This window comes from Microcebus murinus, chromosome X, assembly GCF_040939455.1.
Source record: "Microcebus murinus isolate Inina chromosome X, M.murinus_Inina_mat1.0, whole genome shotgun sequence".
NCBI lineage: Eukaryota > Metazoa > Chordata > Mammalia > Primates > Cheirogaleidae > Microcebus > Microcebus murinus.
The window spans coordinates 34,807,317-34,835,038 of NC_134136.1; the positions used below are offsets into that span (position 1 = coordinate 34,807,317).

General features: G+C 35.7%; 1 long non-coding RNA gene across 2 annotated transcripts in view; it reads right to left on the reverse strand.

Annotated features, from left to right (window-relative positions):
- LOC142865782 (uncharacterized) overlaps nt 1-27,722 on the reverse strand; it is a 159,933-nt gene that overhangs the window by 121,504 nt on the left and 10,707 nt on the right. For both annotated transcript variants that reach the window (XR_012915912.1, XR_012915911.1), the window contains exon 2: nt 7,925-8,046. This is a non-coding gene — a long non-coding RNA (uncharacterized LOC142865782). The remainder of the gene's footprint in view (nt 1-7,924; nt 8,047-27,722) is intronic.

The window sequence follows — 27,722 nt, forward strand, 5'->3', positions numbered from 1 at the left end:
AGAAGTATTGCCCTCAAGCACGTTGATCTGCCCTTAAAGGCACACACATCTCCGTAGGCTGTTCACGAATATCCCTTCTGTGTCCTGGGTAATGTGAGACCTGGGCACATGGGATCTGGTCCGCAGGTCTGACCTCTGGGCCCCGGAATTCAATCCCTTATCCCACAAGGGAGAGGAGTGTCAGTCCCAATTCACCCATGGGAGCCAAAGCTGGGTCTATGTCACTCACCCTCAGGGTCTGCCCCGCTCTCCTGGAGTCACTGGGCCAGGAGCACCTGGGAGGGCTGGCGGGTAGGAAGCTCACAGTCTGAGTACCCCTCAGTCAGCTCAAGGGCCCCAAAAGGGAAGGTCCTGTTCCCTGGCGATGCCTCTGGCTGGTGGCTATATTGTCTCTCTTGGTAGCCGTGGATAGGGTCAGGGGAGGGGAAAGTGTAGCAATATGGTGCCTGCCGTGCAGCTCGGGTCTTTGCACATGGAGGTGTCCTAAGGGGGTTGGGAGCCTGGTGCCACATCCGCTACAGGCTTACCACTCACTGGCAGTGGCCATCTCCCGGATGGTGTCTGCAGGTCTCTCTACCCGCTGAGGAGCCCACCAGCAGTCAGAGATACAAGGGAGGGGAAAGTTAACCGCTCCACCTACCCTTGCAGCTGGTCTCCAGGCTACTCGTGAGGTCTCTGCTTCCAGTTCTCCTCCGCAACCTCCACCCGTGGAGTCTTCCCTAGTCTCCAGTACCCCTCCTTCCGACCCTTAGCCAATGTATACTTGTCTGCTTGCTTCTTTCTTCTAATTTCTTCTAGAAACTGTCTTTTTTGCAGAGACACTCTGTCTAGCAGTGTTTCTCATCTGCCATCTTGGTCCGCCCCCCTGAAATACTTTTGACACATAATAAAATTATCAAACAGGGCCCGGCGCGGTGGCTCACGCCTGTAATCCTAGCTCTCTGGGAGGCCGAGGCGGGCGGATTGCACAAGGTCAGGAGTTCAAAACCAGCCTGAGCAAGAGTGAGACCCCGTCTCTACTATAAATAGAAAGAAATTAATTGGCCAACTGATATATATAGAAAAAATTAGCCGGGCATGGTGGCGCATGCCTGTAGTCCCAGCTACTCGGGAGGCTGAGGCAGAAGGATTGCTCGAGCCCAGGAGTTTGAGGTTGCTGTGAGCTAGGCTGACACCATGGCACTCACTCCATCCTGGACAACAAAGCGAGACTCTGTCTCAAAAAAAAAAAAAATTATCAAATATAGTCATTTTCCTAATTACAAAAGCAATCAGTTCTTAAGAGAGATAATCAGAAGGAAAGTGTGTTAAATTAAATTTCCCCCTCACCACATGGTCTGGCCCCTTGCCCAAATACTCTCTATTAAGAAGAGGTTTTGTATATATCCCTGCAAATATTCTTCTTTTCATATTTTGGACTACTAGTAATACCACTTTATCCTCTTCCTCTAGAAAGATATATAGGTAAGTAGGTAGATAAAGACAGACAGACAATAAATGGATATAAAGTATATAAATATTATATTGATCCTCTTTTACATACCAGTAGCAATATGATAATAATATAATATTGAAAAGCACCAAACTAACTAACCACAATTCACAGAGGGCCCTAGGTATAAAAGTATATTCAATAGCTCAGTTTATAATCAAATAAAACACTCCCTAAAACATGACAATACATAATCAGACTAAAATAAAAGAGAAATACTATAACTGGCAACTCTACTATCTATAACATCATAGTTAATTTAGATTATTAAAACTTAAATTCTCATATTGAGTAGTTTCAACTTTTAAAGTCCTGGTATAACTTTTTTTTCTATTACATTTCTTCTTTAGTTGAAAATGAAAAAATAAGGTTATAATTAGCTTTAATTTCTCCTGGCAACACCTATGATTTTGAAACAATACTTTTGGAAGCTCTATTCTGTTAACTCTTTCCCCAAGCAAGAATTTTAATCACTTTTGAGGAAAAAAGTTAAACAACACTCAGCAAGAAGTGTTATAAAAATGAGGGAATTATTTTTCATTTGAGCCCCACCACATCATTACCCAGAGGCAGCAATTCATTTTTTCCTCATTTCACCCTTGATATCTAATTCCTAGCTATTTATTTGATTTTCCTGTAAGTTTGCAGGCTTTGTAATTTTAAAGCCTCACCAAGAAATACATTTCCCTGGAGTGATGAATTAGAAATTCCATTCATTTTAATAAAGGCACAGTTTATTAAATCACTTTTATAGACACAAAACGTCCCTGCCTATTCTTGCATTTATCCATCTTTAGATGAATTTTAGCATTAACTTTTTACAGATACCTTTTAAAAGTATGTTTAAGATTGGCAGTGAATTTATAGAGCAAATTTTAGTTGAAAATATATATCTTTAATATGTTTTCTCTTATGTTTATCACTAGCATAACATACTTCACTATATAGTGGTATTTTTTGTACATAGTTTATTGAAGTAATCATTATTACAAACTGAAAAATCATAAAATTGCCCTCAGTCTTCTGATAGAAATAAATTAGACTTGTTTCTTATTTTCCAAATTATATCATAAAGACATATACACATATTAATATTACCAAACTTTTCAGTATTGAATCTCTGCCTCCCAATTTTTCCTGAAACAAATAACCAGCCAATAACAACATCTATTCCTCCAGGCACATCCTCGAGGGCTGTATCCAATTTATAAAAGGACAAGTATGAGCACTTGAGAAAAAGAACACTATAAAATCAATGCCTTATTGTCAGGGCATTATTTTAATACTAGAGTGAATATGTTCCCTTCCAAAGCCTATTTATTTTCAACACTCAGACTGTTCTTCCAGTGTAATAGGCCAATTTTCTTCCAAAGATTCTCTTTTAACTCTCTATTTCCCTGCCATAGGGAGGACAACCAATATCCCCTATAATCATGAAAAATAAAAATCACAAGTGGTGTTTTGGGTTAAAAAGTCAGGGGTAGCTTCTTCTTTTCCTTAATGCAAGAACTCCGTAATTACTAACATTCATGTGAATGAACAACATGTATCTTTCAGAAACCATTGATAACCCTGTGTTGTGTACAAGGATAAGGAGTTGCCTGTTTTCACAGAGTAAGTCATTGCACTATAGTTTGTCATAACAATGATGAAATTAGATATAAGCGAGATACTATCTATGTGACAGACTAAAAAATCTCTAGTCTAAACCAACAATTATATGTTATTTATCTATTATAAAGTCTCGTGCAGATCTAAATATACTGGCATAGAAAAAATCAAGGAAAAAAAATCAGGTTAGAGACCAATGAAGGACAATTGATACAGTAATGTAAAATATTCACATAGAGAAAATGGTATATATTTTTATCATAGATAAAAAAGGAAAAAAGTCTTGAATGATAAACTGAAATCTCATGACATAGTTACATCTCAAAATACAAAAGAAACAAGGATGTAAGATTTATAATCAAGTTGTAAGATTACAAGGATGCATCTATATGTACATATGCACCTAAATGTCACTTTTCAGAGACTCTTAAGGAGATAATAAATGAAATATCATGCATAAGTGAACAAAAACAAAGCAGTGTAATAAAATGGTACCACACAAAAAATGTAAACAGAATCTCCTAGGAAAGTTCTTAGAGGGATATTTCATATTGATTGAATGAAATATTTATTATTAAAATTTATATATTTAACCATGAGGAATATTCAATTAGAGTCCAACTACAAAGACTGAGGATGTAGAATATTTACGCAACAGCAGGGAGTTTTAGAAAACAATGAAAAAATTTCAAATGGCATATTTAAGCTATTCACAAAAACTCAAATAGAAGACAGACACACACATACACACACACGAATAACACATATACATGCCGATATACCTAGGCTTATTGTAGTAACACACCCAGAAGTCAAAGTGAAAGGAAAAATCTAAAAGGTAAAAGAGAAAAACAAACATGTTTCACAGGCAGGGCCCTCATATTTCTTTTTTTTTTTTTAATTTCAGCATATTATGGGGGTAAAAATGTTAAGGTTACATATACTGACCATGCATCCCCACCCCCCTCCCTCATATTTCTTTAATCAAAGAAACCTTGATACTATTATTTGGAGGCCAAAAGGGACAATTAGGGAGCATGGAGGTAACAAAGAGAGAGAGCAATGGTAGGAAGGAGCAAGCACCCCTAGGTCTGGAAAACAACTAGGGAGCAGGCTGATAAAGGCAAAAAGGAGACAGCAGAGTCCCAACATCACAGCACAGAGTATAGTATTCTGAGCCTAGAGATTTAGAAAGCTTTTACCCAATATCTGCTTCTTCCTACAGCATTTATATTAACAATGAAAATGTAACATGTTCATTCTGTGATGTACACCTGACATTAATTTGCACTTACTCTGTGACAGGCACGGTGGCAAGCAGACCCTTTATAAGTATTAGCTCTTTAAATATGCACAGCAATTCTATGAGGTAAGAACTGAGTTATATTCACAATATTGTGCAACCATCACCTATATCTAGCTTCAGAACATTTTCATCACCTCAAGAATAAACCCCATTCCCCAAAAGCAGTCACACCTCATTCCCCTATCCACAAACCCTTGGCAACCACTAATCTTTTTTCTGTCACTGTAGATTTGCTTAATCTGGACATTTCATATAAATGGACTCATACAAAAGTGCCTTTGTGTGTGCGTGTGTGTGTGTGTGTGTGTGGTATTTTGTAATTTTTGCTTTTTGTAGTTATCTTTTTAACACTGATTACAAATTTTCTTCTTGTTCCAAGTAAATATTCACTTTACACATGATTTTGCATGACTATGGAAAGAATCTTCCAAATTGTATAGCCTTCATCCCTGACAAAACCTGCTTTGGATTCTGCCTTATAGAGGCCAAGACTCCTCAGGCATACTGCCTATACCAACCCAACAATATGCATACATATTTCATACCATGACCAAATAGGTTTTATCATAAGAATACAATGCTGCTTTAACATTGAAAATCATAATATAACACATCATATTAATAGAATAAAGAAAAAAATAATGATCACCTTAAGATATATAGGAAAGGGCTCTGACATAATTCAACACCCTTTCATGATAAAAACTCTCAACAAACTAGGAAGAGAAGAAATCTTCTTCAACCTAATTAAGGGCATTTTTGAAAATTCACACTCAGAATCATATTTAATGGTGAAACACTAAATTATTTGCAAATATCCCACAGAAATACTTGTAAATCATATGCCTGATAAAGTTTTTTAATCAATAATTTATAAATAACTCTTTCAAGTCAATAAAGAGAATAACCCAATTCGATGAGAAAATATTAATAATTTGAATAGACATTTCTCTGGAGAAGACATAAAAATGACAACAAATATATGAAAAGATGCTCAAAAGCATTACTCATTTGGGTAATATAAATTATAACTACAATGAGATACTAAGACACACTTAGATGGCTAAAAAAATAAAGATGGACAATAACAAGTATTGGTGAAGAGATGTGGAATAATCCAAGCCCTCATATGGTGCTGCTGAGAATGTAATATGGTACAAGTGCCTTAGAAAACATTTTTCAATTACTGAAAATGGTACATACAGATTTAACATGTGACTCAGCAATTCCTTTCCTAGATATATATCCAAGAAAAATAAGAACATATGGCCACAAAAATTGCACATGATTGTTCATAATAGTATTATTCATAAAAGCCAAAAAGCAAAAACAACCCAAATGCCCATCATATAATTAATGTATTAATATAAACAATATGTGTTATTCTATACAATGGAATCATATTCACACTTAAAAGTAGGAACTATTAATGCATACTTCAGCAAAGATGAACCTCAGAAACATTATACTGAGTGAAAGAAGCCAGTCATCAAGCACCATATATTATATGATTCTGTTTATATTAAATGGCCAGAATAGGCAAATATATAAAGAAAGTGGATAGTGGCTTTCAGTAGCCTGGGGTGGGAGGGGAATGGGGAGTAACTACTAATGGATAAAGGAGTTTCTTATTGTAACAAGTAAAATGTTCTGGAATTAGATAGTGGTGATGGTAACACAACTCTGTAAATGTATTAGAAACCATTGTATTGTACACTTTAAATGGGTAAATTTTACGATACAGTAATCATATCTCAATAAGGTTTTATAAAAATGATATTAAAAAAACACAATGAGCCATTTAACACCAATAAATTTGACAATTTAGATTGATGAAAAAATTCCAAAACTAAAATGCATCTAACTGAAATTGATAAAAGCTGAAATACAACATCTGAATAGTCTTGTATTTGCTAAAAAATTTGAATAACACTTCAAAAACCTCAGAAAAACAACTCCAGTTCCAAATGTTTATATAGGTAAATCCAATCACACATTAAAAATTATATGTTTATATATATATACACACACACACACACACACACACACATACATTCTTCAGAAATGTTTCATAAAATTAATGAGAAGGGATTACTACCCATGTCATTTTATGAAGCTAGCATATCCCTTCCTGGACAATGAAAAGAAGAAATTCCTGTAGAATGAAAAGAAGAAATTCTATCCCTACTTGAATGAATGTAATGATTTATTTAGAGAAAATCCCTGGGAACTGCAAAATAATTACTAGCATAAAAAATGAGTTTAGAAAGGTCATAGGACATAAGGTAAATAAACACAAAAGAATCAATGAATAAAGTATTTAAAAATCCATTTATACTAGCTTCAAAAAATATCCAGGGATATACCTATCAAAATTTGCCCAAGGACTCTACACTAAAAACTGAGATACTGCTGAGAGAAATTAATGAGAAAATAAATGGAGTGAAATACTATGTGCATAGAATGGAAGAACCAATATGGTTAAAAGGGCAATTCTGCACAAATAAACTGGAGATTAATTGCAATCCAATCCAAATATCAGCAGGCTTTTTCAAAAAATAGAAATGAAAATCTGATTCTAAAATTCATCTATAAATGAAAAGTGCATTGAAAAATAAAAACAATTTATGAAAAGAACAAATTTAGAGGACTCACCTTATTTCAAGACAATATAAAACTAAAGTCATCAAAACAGTTTGGTTTGTGCAAAAGGATAAATATAAAGATCAACAAAACAGAAAGTCAGAAATTAACCCATACATGCATGATCAATTGATTTTCTACCACATTGCTAATGAAATTCAATGGGAAAAAAAGGTCTTTTCAACATATGCTCCTGGTTCACCTGGACATATGTGTCAAAAAAATGAACATTAACAATTAACTCACACCATATATAACAGGTAACTTGAAGGGGATCTTAGACTTAAAGGTCATAACTAAAACCATGAAATCCCTTAGAATTAAACTTAGGAGAAAATTTTTGTAAACTTGTATTAGTCATAGCTTTCTCAGGTACAACATCAAAAATAAGATCTTTGAACTGCATCAAAATTAAAAACTTTTGTTCTTCAAAACACATTGTTAGGAGGATGAGAAGATAACCAATAGACTGAAAGAAAATATTTTCAAATTACATATCCGATAAGGTCCAAGTATCAAAATATATACACAATTCTAAAATCTAAAATATAGAACAAACAACTTAATAAAAATGTACAAAAAATTTAAACAGACACTTCATCCAAGAAGATAAACAGATGGCAAATAAAACACATGAACAGATGCTCAACATCATTAGTCGTTAAGTAAATACAAAGAAAAAGAGGCTGTGTGTGGTGGCTCACGCCTGTAATCCTAGCACTCTGGGAGGCTGAGGTGGGCGGATTGCTCGAGGTCAGGAGTTCGAGACCAGCCTGAGCAAGAGCGAGACCCCGTCTCTACTATAAATAGAAAGAAATTAATTGGCCAACTAATATATATAGAAAAAAATAGCCGGGCATGGTGGCGCATACCTGTAGTCCCAGCTACTGGGGAGGCTGAGGCAGTAGGATTGCTTGAGCCCAGGAGTTTGAGGTTGCTGTGAGCTAGGCTGACGCCACGGCACTCACTCTAGCCTAGGCAACAAAGTGAGACTCTGTCTCAAAAAAACAAAACAAAACAAAACAAAAAACAAAGAAAAACATGAGATATCATCATAAAACAATTAGAATGTCCAAAATTTAAAAGACATAACACTAAATAGTGGCAAGGCTGTAACAGGTGTTCTCATGCATTGATGGTCAGAACATGAAATAGAAAATGACTCTGCAAAATACTTGGGCAGTTCCTTAAATAATTAAATATACACTCTCTATGTGTCCTAGTTATTACTTTCTTTGGCATTTATTCAAGAAGCATGTTCATAAGTATTGATAGCATCTTTATTTGAACATACAGTATGATTCCATTTATAGACAATTCTACAAAATGCAAACTATCAAGCAAATCAGTGGTTACTTGGGTATAGGGTTGGAAAGAGGAATGGATTGAAAAAGGGTATGAGGAAACTGGGAAGTAGTAGAAATGTTCATGATTTTGATATTAGTGATTGTTCCAGGTGTGAATATATATTTCACAACTGATCTAAGTGTACATTTCAATTATGTGCTGTTTATATATCAACTATATCTCAATAAGATTACAAAAATTAGCATCTCATCAGATTGAGAAAGTGAATTAGATAAAATTTAACACCTGTTTATAAAACTTTTAGTAAAGAGTATAAAGTATGTTTCTCAATCTGATAACTAATGTTTAAATATTGAATACTTTCATCTCTAAGTTCAGGCAAGCAAGGATGTCTTCTCTCATCAGTTCTTTTCAACACTGTTCTGAATTTACTATCCATTGAATGCAATATAAATCAAAATTGATTCATAGATTTCTGTAGAAATTAATGAACCATTTCTAAAATCTATATGGAAATGTAAATTACCTTGAAAAGACAATGATCTTAAAGAGGATGTAAACGTTGCAGAACTTTGCAGATATCAAGACTTACAAAATTATAGTAAATAAGACAATGTCATATTGGCTCAAGGACAAAATGATCAAGGGAACAGAATTGAGAGTCTAAAAATACAAAAACACATCTTATTTTTTAGAAAGTGGCACATGCAATTCAAGATAGAAAACAGGGTCTTTTCAATAAGTGGTGCTATAACAATTCTACATACAAAGAAGGAAAACAAATATTAATTCTAACTCTACACAATACAAAAAACAAATTTGAGTTGGAAAATAGATCAAAATGAAATATAAAACAGTAACATTTATGTAAGAAAACACAGGAGATTATTTTCATAAACATGAGGGGGACATATATCCCTTCGGACATAAAAGGCACTACACATAAAAATTGATACATTAGACTCCATCAAAATCTGAAAAAAAAATCCTCTTCTCATAAAAAGACACTATTAAGAAAATGAACGTGCTTGTCCCGTTGACTAGGGAGAAGGTTTTAATACCCATTTGTGATGTGGATCCAGAATTCATTAATAATGAAATGTACAAATCAATGGGAAAAAAAGGTAAATAACCCAATTTTAAAATTGTTAACAAGGCCGTCACAAAATATTGCCAAATAAGCAATAAACACATGTAAAAGTGAACAACATGTCTCAGCAGGAAAAATCAATTTCACACTACAAGGAGATACTACTACATATCCATCAGAAACGCTTGAAATAAAAAGTGACAAAAGGAAGTATGGGTTACATGGTATATGAAACAACAATCATACATTGTCAATTGTAGTGTAAAATGGTTAACTTTTATGGAAAGTTTCTAATAAAGATAAACATACATGATCCCTATGACTAAGTATTCCCATTCATGAGTATATGTCCAAGGAAAATAAGTGTATATGTCCAAGAAAAGACTTGGAAAAAAATCACTAAAGATTTATTCATAATATCATCAAGATGTAAATAACCAAGTGTCTTTCAACAGAAATCATAAAAATATGTGTTAGCTTCACACAATGGAATACTATATAACACTAAAAATAAGGAATTATTTATAAGTTGAATATGGATGAATCTCACAGATAACATTTAGTGAAAGAAACCAGACGAAATGGGACATGTCATGTGATTCTATTTATATGAAGTTCAAAAACATGCAAAACTAATCCCTTGTGATAGAGGTCATAAAAGTTTTAACCTCTGAAGGAAGAGGTTATTGATTGGAAAGCAGCAAAAGAAAACTTTCTAGGATGCCACAACTGTTATATCTTGGTCTATGACTCTATTTTGAGTGAATTATTATTAAAGGTGTAGGGATTGTGTCTAGATTCAAATGATAAGCAGGTTAATGAGTGCAATGTTTGAACGTGTGAACATGTACATTCATGAGAGTGAATATGTGAACTTGGATATGTGAGAATATGTTAATATGTCAATATTTGAGTATTGATATAAATTTGTATGTGTGTTCAAGTATATGTTTGAATTTCTGACTGTGTGCATTTACAAGGACTCTCTTTGACCAAACTTTAAGTTCCTCTGAGCCCTGTTCTCCCGTAGACCTCATGCTTAGCCTCATCATTGGCTTGCTGAGCCATATTTTAGCAAAAATCAAACTAAGCCAGTTTAGTCAAAATGCCCCGATCCTTGATATATAATCAAGTTCCTCTTCCCCTGACCCTTGATACCTAACCAAGTTCCTCTTAGTAATTCCCCATCTACTGACTCCCTCACCCTGTTCCTTAGCTATGAATTCTCAGATGCCTTTGTCTTCACTTCTGACCGATTGATCCAGGATTCATTGGTGAGTCTGACTTTTGATCCAGTGCTCTGGATCAGTGTGTTGGAGTATGGTAAAGACAGATTTTGCTTCTTAGGATTCTGAGTCTATTCTTGAATATGTGTCAGAGTGCCAGGCTTCTTTATTTGAAAGATACCATTAGTTTAGAACATGAACAATTCACATTGATTCTTATTTGGTTAAACTTTGGTTCTCTGATATTTAGAGTACTCTTTCTTTTTAGAGATCTCTTTTGTAGCGATCTTATTTGGACTCTTTTTCACTATAAAGACTTGAATTTAAGACCGGAATCTATGAAACTACTAGAAGAAAACATTGGGGAAATGCTCCAGGACATTGGTCTGGGCAAACAATTTTGTGTACGACCTCAGAAGCACAGGCAACCCAAAGCAAAACTAGACAATGGAATTGTCTCAAGCTAAAAGCTTTTGCACAGCAAACAAAACAATCCACAAAGTGAAGAGACAACCCTCAAAATAAGAGTATTTGCAAACTATCCATCTGACAAGGGATTAATAATCAGAATATATAGGGGCTTAAACAAATCAACAGCCAATAAAAATCAACTAATCTAATTTAAAAATAGGCAAAGGACCTGAACAGACATTCCTCAAAAGAAGACATACAAATGCCCAACAGGTATATGAAAAAATGCTCAACATCACTAATCATTAGAGAAATGCAAATCAAACTGTTGGGAAAATATGATTGAGGAATTAATGAAATATGGCTCATAAGATCATTATTTTATTGTATAACCCAAGAATACTATATTATAGACAGAAACAGGAGTTTGCAGGGTTTTGCCCTGAAGGAATGTGTGAACTCAATGGTTCACTTATTAGAGGCTGCTATCATGGGAGAGCTCTCAAATCTCTGGTAGGGATGTTTTCCAGGAAGGCTTCCTGGCATCTCAAAATCTGTGAGCTTCCCTGTGTCTTGAAAGACAAGACAAGGCAAATATGGCCCACAGGATGGGAGCCAGAGACAATGAGTGCACTTTGCCCAGAGATGTGCCCCAGTGATTATAAACAACCTGTTTATTAGAAATGGGCTTCCTGCTCTCTCCTGTCTGTCTACATTTAAGTCCACCATAACTAATCAAAGAAATATTGAGTTACTATACCTCTTTTGTTTTATCTCTGTTAATTGACAAATCTTCTTAGAACTTAGAAGTTAGCCCCTGAAAGACTTTGTACCTGTTTGTCCTAGATAGATTAGAAGCTCCTTGAGAGAACTTTTGACCCTAACACACTACTTGTATCCCCTAGCAACTGCATTCCCTGATATACAAATGTTACCCTGACAACTGGTAATTGATGTCTGTGATTATATCTGTGATTATAAAAACCTGTATGAATCTAACCATATTGCTGGCGTTTATGGAGATATGCCAGTCTCCTAGGGACTCCCTGCTGTGTTATATCTGATCTTATATATATATAAAACTATAAACTATACCTTAGTCTCTGTGCATTCTTTTATTTCTCTCTGTCACCTATCAATTTCCTTATCCTCTGTGGCGACCCCTATCTTAGGGACTTGGCTCCGTGGGGAGAAGTAGCTAATCTCCTCGCAGGCCTGACTCTAATGCTCTTCCCTGCATCAAACCACAATGTGGTATCATCTCACCCAAGTTAAAATGTCTTGTATCAAAAAGACAGGCAATAACAGATTCTGGCAAAGATGTGGAGAAAGGGAAACCCTTGTACCCTGTTGTGGGAATGTGAATAATTATAGCCATTATAAATAACAGTATGGAGATTACTTAAAAAACTAAAAAGAGAACTACCACATGACCCAGAAATTCCAATACCAGGTATTTATCGAAATGAAAGTAAATTATTATATCAAAAAACAAGATATCTGCACTCCCACATTTATTGCAGAACTATTCACAATAGCAAAAACATGGAATCAACCTAAGTGCCCATCAATGGATGAATAAAGACAATGTAACATATACATGCAACAGAATATTATTCAGCCATAAAAAGGAGTGAAATCTTGTAATTTGCAGCAACATGGATGGAACTGGAGGACACTTTGTTATGTAAAATAAGCCAAGCACAGAAAGACAAATGTCACATGTTCTTACTCATTATGTGAGAGCTAGAAAAGTGGATCTTGTGAAATTAGAGGAGATTGATGGTTACCAGAGACCAGGAAGGGAAGTAGGGGAATGAAGAGGAAAAAAGGAATATAAATATATTTATTACCAGTGAACTGTGCCATTAAAAATAGTAAATATAGTAAATTATATATTTTTACCTTAAATAATAAATTTTAAAAAAGAAAAAATATAAAACATAATATTGTTGGTTTAATAAAAATATCTATGTCATTTGAGTTGTCAGCATTAACTATAATATAAGCATACATTTTATTCTACTTTAGTTTACTAGTCAAATAGGCTAATATTATATCTACTAGATGTCCATGCCATCAACAAAAACATTTGCAAAACAGGAAATCCATCAGATTGACATTACCAGCCTCACTCCACCATCTAAACATGCTTCAAGCTCAACATCTAGAAATTTTCTCAACTGGCTATCTTCTAGACTCAGAAACTGGGTTTGTAGTCCATTCCAATGTTAATTTTTCTTTTTCTTTTCATAGAAATCCCTCTCATTAAATGCCTGACTTGCACCATCCAGCAAACACCTCTACTACCACGTCTCAACAGATGGTTCAGCTGGTCTTTAATGAACAAAAGGTGACCAAATGAGAAATGGAATTATATTGTTCAGAGGAAAGAATAATGTCTTTTCTTTCCTTGAACAAGAGGAGGGACTGACAAGAACTCCTTCCTTGACCAAACTTTAGGCTGTTCTGAGCCCTCTTCTCAACTAGGCCTCATGTTGGGCCTCATCCTTGGCCTGCCAAGCCCAGTTTTAATAAAAAAGAATACTATGAAGACAATTTAGTGAGACTCCCACCACTCCCTGCTATCTAATCAAGTTTTTTTTTTTAATCTTTCCACTCCTGATACCTAACCAAGGTCCATTCACTAAGTCCTTGATCCTACCCATTGGTCAGTCTACTCAGATTCAGTCTAATCTCTCTCTCCTATTATAATAGTCTCTGTCCTCTATTATGATGTTCTTGAATAAAGCTCTCCTTGCCTGTTTAACTCCATCTGGTACAACTTTTCATTGACAACATAGACATTAGTATGTTCATGTAAATGAGGGAATGTGGTTTGTTGCATGAGCTACTTTACATGTGAGTATATTTGTGTGAGATAATGTGAACATGTGAGTATAAGTTCGTGAATATATTTTCTTCTGTGAGTGAAATTTTGAGATACATGGTGGATGTGTACATGTTTGTGTACAAGTGTTTGTCTGATGTATGAATGAATTTTTTATCATGTCATGTGTGAGTGAATGTGTGATAATGCTCATGTGAATGAGTGAATTGTGGGCATGCTTATGTATGTGAGTTTGAATGTATGTGAGTATGTCAATGTGTGAGTAACCTGTCCATATGTTCATTAAATTATAAGTGTATTAATGAGTCAATCAACATGTGTTTGTGAGCATATATGTGAGCATGTACATTTGTGACAGTGAATATGCGAACCTGTACATGTTTTAGACTGCAATAGTGAAAAAATATTTGAGTGCTAAAGTAAATGTCTGTGTTCATGTGTATAGATTAAATGTTGAGCATACACATGAATTACAGCATTTTAGTGTGAGTGTATGAGTATTATATTCATTTTGTGAACATATTTATGTATTAGTATACTGCTCAGGTGAAATATGAGCATGTTATTGTGAGTGCATGTGACTGTAAATGCATGTGATTTTATTTACTAATGAATGTTTGAGCTTCATGGTGAGCATAAACATACTGGTATGCAAGTGTATATGTGAGCATGTTACTGATTATGAGCATGTTAATACATATGAAAAGAGATTGGGTAAATAGGAGGGAGCATCAGAGTGTATATATTTGTGCCCTTGTGGGAAAAAAATTATAATCATGGCCATATGATTGAGCTTGTATTTGTGAAGGAGTGAATATGTCAGTGTATTTGTGTGAGTGTATCTGAGTATCTATGTATCTCAATGAAATTGAGATATTCAGGTGAGTAAGTCAATGTACAATCATGGTCATGGAAGCAAGTGAAGTTGTAAGCATATTTATGTGACTGAATGAATATGTGAACATGTGGGTATGAATGTATGTATGTCCACTATACTATAATCAATACTTTTATACTGACTAAATATTATTACTGAGTATCTAGTCAGTACGTTCATTTGAGTGAATTCTATGTGTGTTAATGTAAGTGTGGGTACATATATGAGTATGTACACTGTGAGTGTGAATATATGAACTTGCATATATCTCAGTGTGTTTGTGTAATATATGATTGTTGGATAAATATTTATGTATGTTCATGTGTATGTGTGACTTTGTAAGCACACACAGATGATACATATTGGTGTAAATGTGAAGGGTTTATCTTATCTATTTCTATGAGCTTGTTAATTTATGTGTATATTATATGAGTGAAATATGAGCATGTGAGTATGAATGCTTGTGAATGTATCTATGTGGGAGTTTGAGCTTCATGGTGAGTATGACCAAGTTTGTGTGTAAGTGTATGTGTGAGATGTTCCTGATTGCAAGCATGTCAATGTGCATGATAAGTGACTGGGTGTGTTGGAGCATCTGAGTGTACATATTAACATCCCTTTGTGCATGAATATGTCAGCATGCTCATGTGACTGAATAACTGAGCATGTTTATGTGAATGACTGTGTAACTATGTGTATGTGTGTATCTGATTATGTCTTCGTATGTGAGTGAATCAATGAGCATGTTCTTGTGAGTCAATGTTTGAGAGTGTTTTGCTAGTGAATGCATTAGGATGTGTATATATGTGAGCATGTATTGACAATTTATGTGTGAGTCTATTCGTGGGTGAGAATGTTACATAGTATGTAAACTTATGTGTTTTCAGTAGGTATTTTTATTCACTAATCTATATGAGAATGTTTGTGAGCATCTGTGTGCATGTTAGGATGTTTATGTGTAATGAGTGCATGATTTTCGTCTGATCTTTTTAATGTGTGAGTAGATTTGAATAACAGAAAGTATGAGCATAGGGATGTGAGTGAATGTAAATGTTTTCTATGTGGAAGTGAATGTGTGAGATTTTTGGTGAGTGAGTGCAAGTGCCTGTGCAAGTAAATATATACATTACTATTTGTAACAATGATAATTTGCATGGGTAAGTGAATGCGTAAGTGTGCATGTGTAATTGGAATGGGTATGTCTGGTGTGTGAGCTAATTTGTTGTCATTAACTTGTATGTGAGTAAATGGGTGATGATGCTTACGTGAATGAATGAGGTATGAGCACATCTGAGTGAATGAGTGAATGTGTGGGTGTGAGAGTGTGAATGTATGTATATGTGAATTAGTAAATTTTTCAATGAGTGTAGTGAGTGAATTGTAAGCATGTTAATGTGAGTAAATGAGCATGTGCATATATGTGAGTATGTACATTCACAAGAGCAAATAAGTGACCTATACATATGACAGTGTATTGGGGTGAGAATGTTTGAATGTTGAAGTAAATATGTGTGTTCTTTTGTATTGTGAATTTATGAGTAGGTGCATGGATGATAGCATAGTCATGTGAGTAAATGTGTACTGTGTGTATTTGCTGGAGCTTGTTAATGTGTGAATATATTGTCTGAGTGATTGGTGAGCATGTGTGTGTGAATATATTTGTATCTATGTATAAATGAATAAACTTTTGGTGAATATAAGCATCTCTGTGTGAGTATATATGTAAGAATGTTCCTGTTTGAGATTTTGTTAATGTGTGGGTAAGAGTGAATGGGTTAGTGGGAACATCTGAGTGTATATATTTGTATCCCTATGTCAGTGAATTTGAGAGTATGCCCATGTGATTGAGTGTTTGGGCATGTTCAAGTGAAAGAATAAACATGTCAGTGTGTGCATGTCCACAAATCTGTGTCTATGTATATAAGTGAGTTTGTTAGCATGTTTGAGTGAGAGTGGATGTGAATGTTTTGTAGGTAAATGTGTGAGTATATTTGAGTATGACTGTGTGTGACAATGCATGGGTGAGCCTGTAGATGGGTGATAGTGTTTCATTGTGTAAATGTGTGTGTTAAAATTGAAAAACCGTGTGTGATCATCTCTATGAGGGCTTTTGTAAGTATTGTGTACGTTATCATGTTCATGTGTAGTGAGTGTATTCATGTGATCTTGTTAACATGTGAATATATTTCAGTAAGGTAACATGTAAGCATGTGTGTGAGTGAATGTGCTTTTATGTGTTGACTAAATCTGATCATCTTAGACAGTGTGAGCATGTTTGTGTTGAAGTGAATATTGATCACATTCCTGTTTCTGACCATGAGATAATTTGTATGGTTAGTGAGCTTTTGGTTATGTGCATATAAAAGCAATGAGTGTGTCTGTTGTGTGAGTGAATTTGTGATCATATTCATGTATGTTCATGTATGACAACAGTCATGTCAGTGAGGTATGAGCATGTTTATATCACTGAGTGAATGTGTAAACGTGTTGTGAGAATGTGAGTATTTCTATGTTTGAGAGTAATTTGGTCAATATGCATTTTGAATGAGTGAATTGTAAGTGTGCTAATGTGAGTAAATGTATATGTGCAAATATGTGAGCACATCCATTTGTGACAGTGAATATGTGAACCTCTACATGTGAGTCTATTAGTGACAATATTTGAGTGACGTAAATGTTTATATGTTTAATTTTATGCCTGAAATTTGTGAACATATGCATGAATATTTATATGATTGTATGAGACACCAAATGTGTATTGGGTTCATTTATGTGAGCTTGTGACAATTCTTGTGTGAGTGTAAGAATGTGTGCATAGGTGCATACCATTTAACAATATGAGTTAAAGTTCATATGAGTTTATGTGTGAGTGAATGAGCTTCATAGTGGATGTGAGCATGTCTGTGTGCAAGTATGTATGTCAGAATGTTCCTTTTTTTGAGTAGGTTAATGTGCATGTATAAAGGAAGGGGTGTGTGGGAACATCAGAGTATATATATTTAAGTCCCTGTGTGACTAAATTTGTGAGCATGCTTATGTGATTGACTATTGAAGCATATCTGTGTAAAAGAATGAATGTATGAGTGTATTTAAGTGTGTGTAGGTATGTGAGTGACATTTTTGGAATTCATGTTTGTGTGATTCACGAGCAAGCTTTTTTTGAGAGAGTTTTTCTGGTGAGTGAATATATGAGCATTTGTATATATATAAGCATAAATAAGTGTGGCAGTGTATGTGTGAACCTGTTCATGGGTGAGAGTGTGTGAAAATTTGTGTTTAAGGGAATGTTTGTATGTGCTCATCTTATGAGTGAATTTGTAAGCATGTGAATGTTTGCAAGTTCATTGGTAGTGAGTAAGTGGTCTTTGGTGTGATCTTGTTAACATATGTACTAGTATAAATGTACACTCATTTATGTAAAGGAATGTGTGAATACATGTGTGTTAGTGAATGTAAGTTTTTTATGTGTTCAAGTGAATTTGTGAGCTTCTTGGTAAGTGGGACAATGTTCATGTGCCAGTAAATATATAAGCATATTCCTCTGTCAGTGATAATTTGCACGTGTAAGGGAATTTATGATTGTGTGTATATAAATCTAATGAGTGTGTTTGCTGTGTGTGTGAATTTCTGATTAAGCACATGTGTGACTGAATGTGTGATAATGTTCATATGAATGAATGAGGTGTATGTTTGTGTGAATGTGTGAACATGTGCATATATGTCAGCAGGCATATTTTACAGAGCAAATATATGAACTTGTACATGTAAAATGTTACTGTGATGATATCTGAGTGTTGAAGTTAAGGTTTGTGTGTTCAAGTGTACGCTTGAATTTGTGACCATGTGCATATATATTAGCATGGTCATGTGGGTGACTGAATGTATATAGGGTTATTGCTGTGAGCTAGTTAATGTGCAAGCATATTTGTGTGTGAAATGTGAGTATGTGAGGATAAATGTGTGTGTGTTTTTTCCATGGGTTAATGTTTACATGTTATGGTGTATGAACATTTTATGTGCATCTATGTATACATGTTTCTGATAGAGTGTTAATATGCATGTGAAAGGGAGGTGTAAATGGAAGCATCTCAGTGTATATATTTGAGTGCCTATGTGAGTGGATTTGTGCATATGCTTATGTGATTGAGTGAATGTTGGAGCATGTCTGTATGGAGTAAATCTATTGATACGTGTATCTGATGTGTTTATGTATTTGAGTACGTTTGTGACCATGTTCACCTGAGTGAATGTAAAGGTATGAGCATATTTGTGTGAATGAGTGAGGATATGTGTAAATGTATGTGTGTTTGTCTACATGTGTAATTTGTCATTATGTTCAAGTGAGTGAACTGTAAACATGTTAATGTGAGTGAATGGATGTGTGAGCATGTGTATATGTGTGTATTTTGAAAATAAATTTGTGTACTTGTGTATGTCTTAAAGTGTGTTAGTAATATTTGAGTGTTGAAGTAAATGGCTGTGTTCAAGTGTATTTTTGAGTGTTGAAGTAAATGGCTGTGTTCAAGTGTATTGTGAATTTGTGAGCATGTATTAATATATAGGTGTTAGGACATTTCTGTTAATAAGTGAATATGAATCATACTCACTTGTGTGAGCTTGCTAATGTGTGAATGTACTGAGTTAAACGTGAGTATGTGAATTCATCATTATGTGTGAGTGAATGAGCTCATGGTGAATCTGAACATGTTTGTGTGAGAGTGAATATGGTCAGCATATTCCTTTTCATGAATGGATTAACGTGCCTGTTTAAGTGAATGGATGTTAGCACGTAATGTATATAATTGTGTCTCTATAGGTATGAATTTGTGAAAATTCACATGTAAGTCAGTTATATGTGAGCATGAGCTTGTTTCTGACTGTGTTAATGTGTGAGGGAATGTGTAAATATGTTCATGTGAGATATACAAGCATGTCTCGTATATTGATGAATTTGTGAGCATGCTCATGTGCTCACTCACATGAACATGCTCACAAAATCACTTGTACACAAGAGACTCATTTTCACTTACATGCACATACTCACACATTAACTTACACATACAAAATAACATGATCACAAAAGGAACATGTTCACATCCTCACTGTACATGAATATGCTCACACTTATAAAATAAGCTCACACATTCACTCACATAAATACACTCACACATTGAGTGAATATGTGTGTTGGTGGTAGTATAATGAATGTGTCTACTTGTGAAAACTGAGCATGTTCATGTTAGTGAATGTGTAAGGATGTCTCTATTTGTATGAGCATGACTGTGTTTTAGTGAATTTGTGACCATGTTTATGTGTGAGAGCACATAGGTGTGTTCAACTGAACAGGGAGAATGCATATGGAATATGCAATTATGGGAATATTCTAGGACATACACTTGTATATAAATGATTATATATAAGGGTATCTATATACAATGAATGATTCTATACACGTTTGTATGTATGACCCAATGTGTAAGCATATGCATGTGTGATGTTAAGGATGAGGATCCTCACGTGTGTATATGAATGTCTGAACATCTCCCTGTCTATGAGTGTTCACATACATGTGTGAGAGAAAGTATGAGTGAATGAACGTGAGCATATATGAATGTGTCCTGTGAGTTTGGGGCCTGTTCATGTGAGAGTCAATGAGTGAGCAAGTTTGTATAAATATGTGAGAAAGAGGATGTGAATGTGTCTATGTATGTCAGTAAATACATGAGCACGTTGTGAGCTAATGTGAATTCATTCACAAGCTTGCTAAAGCGTGAGTGTATTTATGAGTGAATGTGTGAGCTTTTTTGTGTGAGTATATTCATGTTCAGTGAGCATGTAAACATATTCCTTTTGTAATTATGCTATTTTGTGTATGTAAATTAATATGTACATACATGTAAGTATAAATGAGTGTGGTGTGCAATTTTGTCAGCATGTTTACATGAGTATATGAATAAGCACATCTGTGTAAGTGAAAGAATGTGTGAGATTCTAAGCATGTATGTGAGTGTGACTATGAGTTAATTTGCCACTATGTTGTTTTGAACAAGTGAATTGTGTGTTAATGTAACCAAATGTGTGAATGTGTACATGTATGAATCAATTTTATATTTAAGTAAATTCTTGAGTTTGTTTTTGAGTACACATAATATATATGTTTGAGTAGATATATATATAAATATTAGTATGTGGGTAAATAGTGAACTAAGTTTTATATTTAGTATGTCGATGTATATCTATGTCTGGATGTGTGAATATGTGCAAATGATTATATGTGAGGGTGTCTATGTGTTTGAGTGGATTTTAAAACATTTTTATGTTTGTAAAGTAATATGTGAGTTTATGTGTGATAAAAAATTTAAGTACAGACTTACAAGTGAGTAAATGTTTCAGAGTGGTAATTGGTGCAAATGTATGAATAACTTTGTGGACATGAGCATATTTGGGTGAGTGAATATGTGAGTATTTCATGTGTGTGACCATGTTGATTTGAGTATATTTGAGTAAATAAGTGAGTATGCGTGTATTATCCATCAGTGTAAGTAAACTTCTGAGCGATTCTGTGAGTGATGTGTGTGTATGTATGTGACCCTGTCTGTGTGTGAGACTCACGTGTGAGTCTGTTCATGTATGAGTGTTAATATCAGTATATCTGTGTGTTTAACTGAATGTTCACGTTTATGAGTGAGTTTGTGCAAGGATGTTACCATGTTCATGTGTGTGAGTTAACGTAAAAGCATTCTTGTTTGTGTGAGGTTAATGTGTGAGTAAACACATGAACATGTACACATCTGAGTGTATATGTACATCTGTGTGTGAGCTTTGTGATCAGTGTGCATGTTTATTTGCAAGTAAATGTGTGTGTCCTTATTTGTGTGTTAATTTGCATACATGCGAGAATAATGTATTCATGTGAGTATATGTGTCTGAGTTTGAGTAAATCTGTGAGAATGTTGGTGTAAGTGAGGGAATCTATGAGCTGGTTTGTGTGAGTGAATGGATGTTTGAGCATTTTTGTGTGTGTGTGAGTGTATATGCAAGTATGTTCATTTGTGTGAACGTCCTAATGGAAGAATATATTTCTGTGAGTGCATGTGTATTTTGGAGCATGTTCATTTGCAAGTTAATGTGAGAACATGCCCATGTTTGTGTATATTTATGTGGGTGTGGGAATATGTATGTTCATGTGACCATATGAGTGTTTTGTGTATGAGTGAAATTATAACCATGTTCACGTGAATGAGTAAAATATGTGAGCCAGTTTGCTTAAGTGAATGTGTGAGTATATCTTACGTGTCACTGAGAGTGCATGTGTGTAAACATGTTTACACAATGAGTGAACATGTGAGCATTATTAAGTCTAAGGGAGTTAATGTTTGAGTACATTTGACTATGTAAGTGAACTTATCTCTGTGCAAGTGAATGTGTGAGTGTGCATTATGTGAGGATCACTTTTGTGAGTGAATGAGCACATTCATGTGTAGGAGCAGGTTCTCTAATGAGTGAATGTATATGTTTGTATATGTGAGTATAATTATGTTTGATCATGTGTGAGTGTGTTAATGTGTGACTGTGTGAATGTGAGCATCACAATGCCATTATATATAATTTGTCTATGCATGTGAGTAAATTTGTGTGATGTTAAGACTGAATAAATGTATAAACATATTCTTATTTGAGGGTATTAATTGTGGGTGAATGTGTGAGCATATTTATGTGTTTGAGGGCTTAAGTGTGTCTGTGTGTGAGTAAATGTGTAAAAATGTTCATGTGTGATTTAATGGGTGATCAAGCAAGTGTGAGCAGCATGATAATATGTACATGTATTTGTGTGTACGTGGTATGTTTCTGTTTGTGAGCAGGTTAATGTGCATACATAGGTGAATGTGTGTGCATGTAAGTGAATGAGTGTGCTATATGTGAATAAATTTGTGAGCATGTTCATGTGACTCACTGATGTGTAAGTATGTGAATGTACTCATATATGGGATCCACACAGGTTGGCCAAGTTATTTCAAAAATAGACATCAATTGATCCATTTCTGTCCCTATTTATCACAATGTTGTTGGATTTCAGTGGGAAATCCAACTATGGAATCAGCTATGGAACTACCTGTTCCATAGCTTCCATTCTAGGGAAAACTTTTCTATGGTAGGATTAATAGCCTCAGGCTGGGCTCTTAGAAAGTAACAATGTGACTAATATCAACAAATGTCTTCCAAGGTTAGCTTTGCTATCAGGCTTCTCACTATTGTTTCTATCTCCTATAAGGTGGGATGTGCGTATTTTTTTAAGGATCACTCAGAAGAGTATATTTAAGGGCAATTGCCCAATTTTTTCCAAAGTCCTTACTAATGGTGGTCTTTGTAGGCCTGGAAAATTTTGTAATATTTATAAGCAAGTAGTTATTAATATCAATTTGAACAGAGAAACTGTCATGTAGAGAGTGATTAGATTTCTCAGTGGGATCAAATGTGTTTCTGTACTAATTGTCTTCGTTGTAACACACAAGAGCCATCATTGTTTACTGTTAGCAGCCAACATTATAATTGTTAAAGAGCTTGTTCCCATTGAGTGTTATGTAAACTTTGAAATTGGTATTGTGAGAAGGTTAGGTCAGGGAAGAATTCCCAATCTGCTTGTAGTCTAGGACCTCTTACACATGCTTTGGCCCAAATAATATTTCCTTTCTGGTTTATATTGATTAGCAAATAGGGAGGAAGTCCATGGTAAATTGCCCTTGGCCACTTGGCCACAATGTTTTTCCACCTCAATAAATGGGGCTTGTACTGGAGGGAGAGAGATCATTATAACAGTAAAGAGGGCCAATAGTTGTAAAAACATACATTGTTGGCATGATTTATACTTGTCATTACCCCAGAATATGAGCTATAATTTTATCTTTGTAATCCTAAGAATTCATTAGTATTAGCTTTGAATTACAGCATATTTAATCTGATTGAACTAATCACAAGCATCCTGGTAGTAATACTGGGGACATACTATCTCTGGGCATTCCTTAAATGAGACGTGGTAGGTAGTGGCCTATTGTTCTATTTGTTTAATGATATTATTAATAGTAGTTGGTCTCATCTGATTTGAAGTAAAAATGGGTCCTCAGGGTCTAGAAGGTATTAGTGAGTCAAAAGCAGTATCTAAAAGTCTTGCTTAGACAGAATGGGTGTCGCTAGGAGAAGTAGAGATAAAATATGTAGTGCTAGCCTCCATCTAGGTATCTGTGGTCATATTGTTACCAGGTTTGACCAACCTGAACAACCTGAATAGTCAACAGCATGGTTCCCATTGTCCCTAATCTGATCCATGTTGTGCATCTTTCTATGGTATTATAAAAAGCAAATCAAAGTCTCAGGGCTACGCCTCCCCCCAACTCCTTATGTAAAAGAGAAGGTAAAAGCCTCAGGCACCTGTGAAAAACTGGCCCAAAAAGATAATTCATTAAGGAAATTCCTTTTTAACCTCCCATAAGTCAGGACATGCAAATTATACTTATGTCTAGCATCTAAAACTAAAGCCTATCTGATTCCACACTAATAGTAAATTATGAGTTTATATTTACAGGTAACAGAACGGGAGACAAGACAGAATCAGACATTCTTCCACCTACCCAAGGAAATCTACATAATTGATGCCTCCTGCACTCCCTTTTTCCCTTCTAATATTCCCCTTATTTTATGTAAAATGTAGAATGTAACTACTTTGCCTCATAAGCCCCACCCTTCCCACCTCCCACCCCACCTTTTTCCTTCTCTCTGTATGCCTTTAAAATGTAGAAGGTTCCAATTTTCCCTTTGATAAAACAACCACAGCTTGTCCAGTTTGTGTTTTTCCAGGGTGCATCCTCAAAATCTTGGCTTAATAAACCTCAATTGAGTGTGACTTTCATTTTTGCCACTTATTATTTAAGTTAACAGTATGTATGTAGCATGTTGTTTCTAGATATACTTTGTTAACAGTAGTCTGTAGATTACCAGGGCTAGGGTGATCCACCAATGGACATACAGTAGATATCCAGTAGACATGATGACACTAGGAACTTCTCAGGTAAGAAAGAGGCACAGCAACAGTGTAGGGGTTAAAGTTGGAGGTAATCTGTGGCTAGCAGTAAGGAGATCTGATTGCCTACTGGGTTTCATCCAAATGGTGTTAACCTAGTCTGGGAATGGTTTAGTTCCATCTCCTGGATGTCAGGGGCAGGTCCAGGTTTATTCCACAGTGCCTTTAACAGAGCAAAGTACATGGGTGGCAGATGAGGGCAGCTTTCTCTCCAGATAGTAATGAGAAAGAGGTTAGCTTACCCTGGATTATGAATGGACACAGACTGAGGTGAGTTTCCAAGTCATTGGTCCACATCAGGTCCTTATCAGGATCAAGAGGCAAGTGTCTAAGCTCTGGGTTTTCAATGAGGGAAAATGGAAATATGAATGCACCAGACTAATGTTCCTTTTCTGTAGGTGGCAATGTCTGGGCTCCCATGTCCATGAAAACTGGTAACTGGGTTATGTCTGGCGTGGGTGTGTACAGCCGCAGAGGTCACATCTCTGTTAGTAGTCCCATCCTTTGTTACGAGTTTAAATAGTAACAGTGGTATTGTTATGCCATATGTGCATGATAATCAGGAGTATGGGAAGTGTTTTTGATCACTTCTGAGAATGTTTTCCTCTAAGCACTCTCAACAGCCCTTGTTTTAAATGGCTATTATATTTTTCTATGATACCTGCTGTAAGATGATACTGTAGGCAGAAAACTCAAACATTGTTATTTGGTAATGCCCATTGTTGTGTTTGCTTTGTGGTAGCCTTGATCTGATAATATAACTTGTAGCACTCCCAAAGGCTATAAAAGCTGTTTTGTTAACCCCTCAATAACACTATTAACAGCAGAGGTTGGTGCCTTGCCTGGGTAAGTAAACAAACAGAAGGCTTGTGTAGGTATTCACCATTATTAAGGCATATTTAATGGTTCCTGCTGCTGCAGGGAGAGGCCCAATGAAATCAACCTGTCAGTTGTTAAGTGGTTCATCTCCTCTGCAAGTTTCCCCTCCCATGCGGTAGGCCCAGTGTCAAGATTTCTGTTGATGTGGTACAGTCCCCAATAGTTTTGTGTAAATATGTCTATGCTGGGTTGATTCCTATAGTAACAATCCATTTTCATAACCCCATTAACCCCAAATGCTCTGACCTCTCATGTGCCTACCAATAGACAGGCTCATCCCAAAGAAATGGGGATTCCCACTCCTTCAAGAGGCTTACCTACTTTGATGGTTTAGTCATTTGTTGGCTTTGGCATTGTATCATGCCTCCTCTGTGCCTTGTTTGGTACAAACTGAGGTATAGTGTACCAAGATGGGTAGAGCAGGAACCAATGTGGTGACTTTTTTCCCCACATCTCTTTACTCTGTGTTTTTAATACTGATTTTGCCAAAGTCTTAACTAAGTAATTGGCCACCAGCCAGGAGTGATAAAAATGTGAACCATAGGAAAATGTTTGTCGAGGACAACTCTATTGCTAAGAATATTGCATGTAGCTCAGTTCATTGGGCACTTTGGTCCATCTCCCTGAATTGGAGTGTTTGAGTAAGGGTGATAGTCTGAGGCCATCCATATTTTGCTCCTTCATACCCCGTGCTCATTCCATAAGTAAAGAGAGACCATTACTTTTCTTTTTTGAGAATGCTGACCATCCTCCTGCTGATCCCCACTGATTAAGAGTTGGAAGTGTTTCTTGAGGTTTTGTCAAGTTAACCTCATTGCCAGGGTATATGGCTATTTCCTCATGGAGTTGTGACACTCCAGTAGGGCTGAGTTTAACTCAATCCAGTAGATACTATTTCCATTTTAATAAAGAGGTCCCTGTTGTTAGTCCAATTTTATAGGGAGCTTTTTCCATGACCCAGGGCATAATAGGAATCTCAGTCCATGGGATAACTGGCTCTGCCCCAGTAAGGGCATCAGTGTCAATAAATGCCCAGTATGTCTCCAGGGTTTGCTTCTCTAGGGGTAAATACCTATGGGCTGAGTCTGGGAGTTGCTTATACCAAAAACTCATGGGTAAGGCATTTACCTGTCCATTTGGTCCAGAGGCCCCAGAAAGTAAATTTTGGGATGGCACAACTCATTAACAGTGGCTTTAAGCACTGGCCGTACCTGGGAATTGAAAGGTGGGAATCAGTACCTATTTTTTAACTAAGTCAGCTATGACAGGCCATAATCATTAAGTGCTTTGCCTTAGCCAGTACTGTGGCATATTTGCCTCCTGCATTGGCAGAGAAAGATGAACTGGTCCCCACTGGCTACAGCCTACAAGTAACATAAAAGCCTTAGTCATGTTCCCTGTTATCTGCCAAATGAGGAGATCCATTCCAATCATGGGAAAAGGGACGTTCTCAGGGAGAACAACTAGGACAGCAGCATCTTTTAGCAAAAGTGGAACAATTTTAATAGCTAAGTGGATAATTACTCTTTAGTCCTCCTCCAAAACTGTTTACCTCCTTGACAATCACCTCCCTTTAAAGTATGAGTAACCGCCCCCCTTCCCGGAACTAGGAATATTTCAGCACTTGGTCCATCAGAGCCAGCCAGTATTTATTTTTTAGAACCCAAACAATAGTTAATGTGGTACAGGGGTGATTGTCTGCCAGAAGCTGCTCACTTCAAGCCTATTGGATCCTATGTAGGTGTGGGTCCCTGCCACTGACAGAGATCAGGGACAGGCATGGAAGGTAGGGCTGTCTCTGAAGGAGAAGCCTTCCCAGATTGTACTCTAACCCTAATAAGTATTGTAATTACTCAGTGGATTTACCAGAAATCATATAATTTGGGACCCCTCTTTTTCCCTCAGGTCCAATATAATCTCTTTTATTTATCTTGGGGTTCATACTTAAACAGG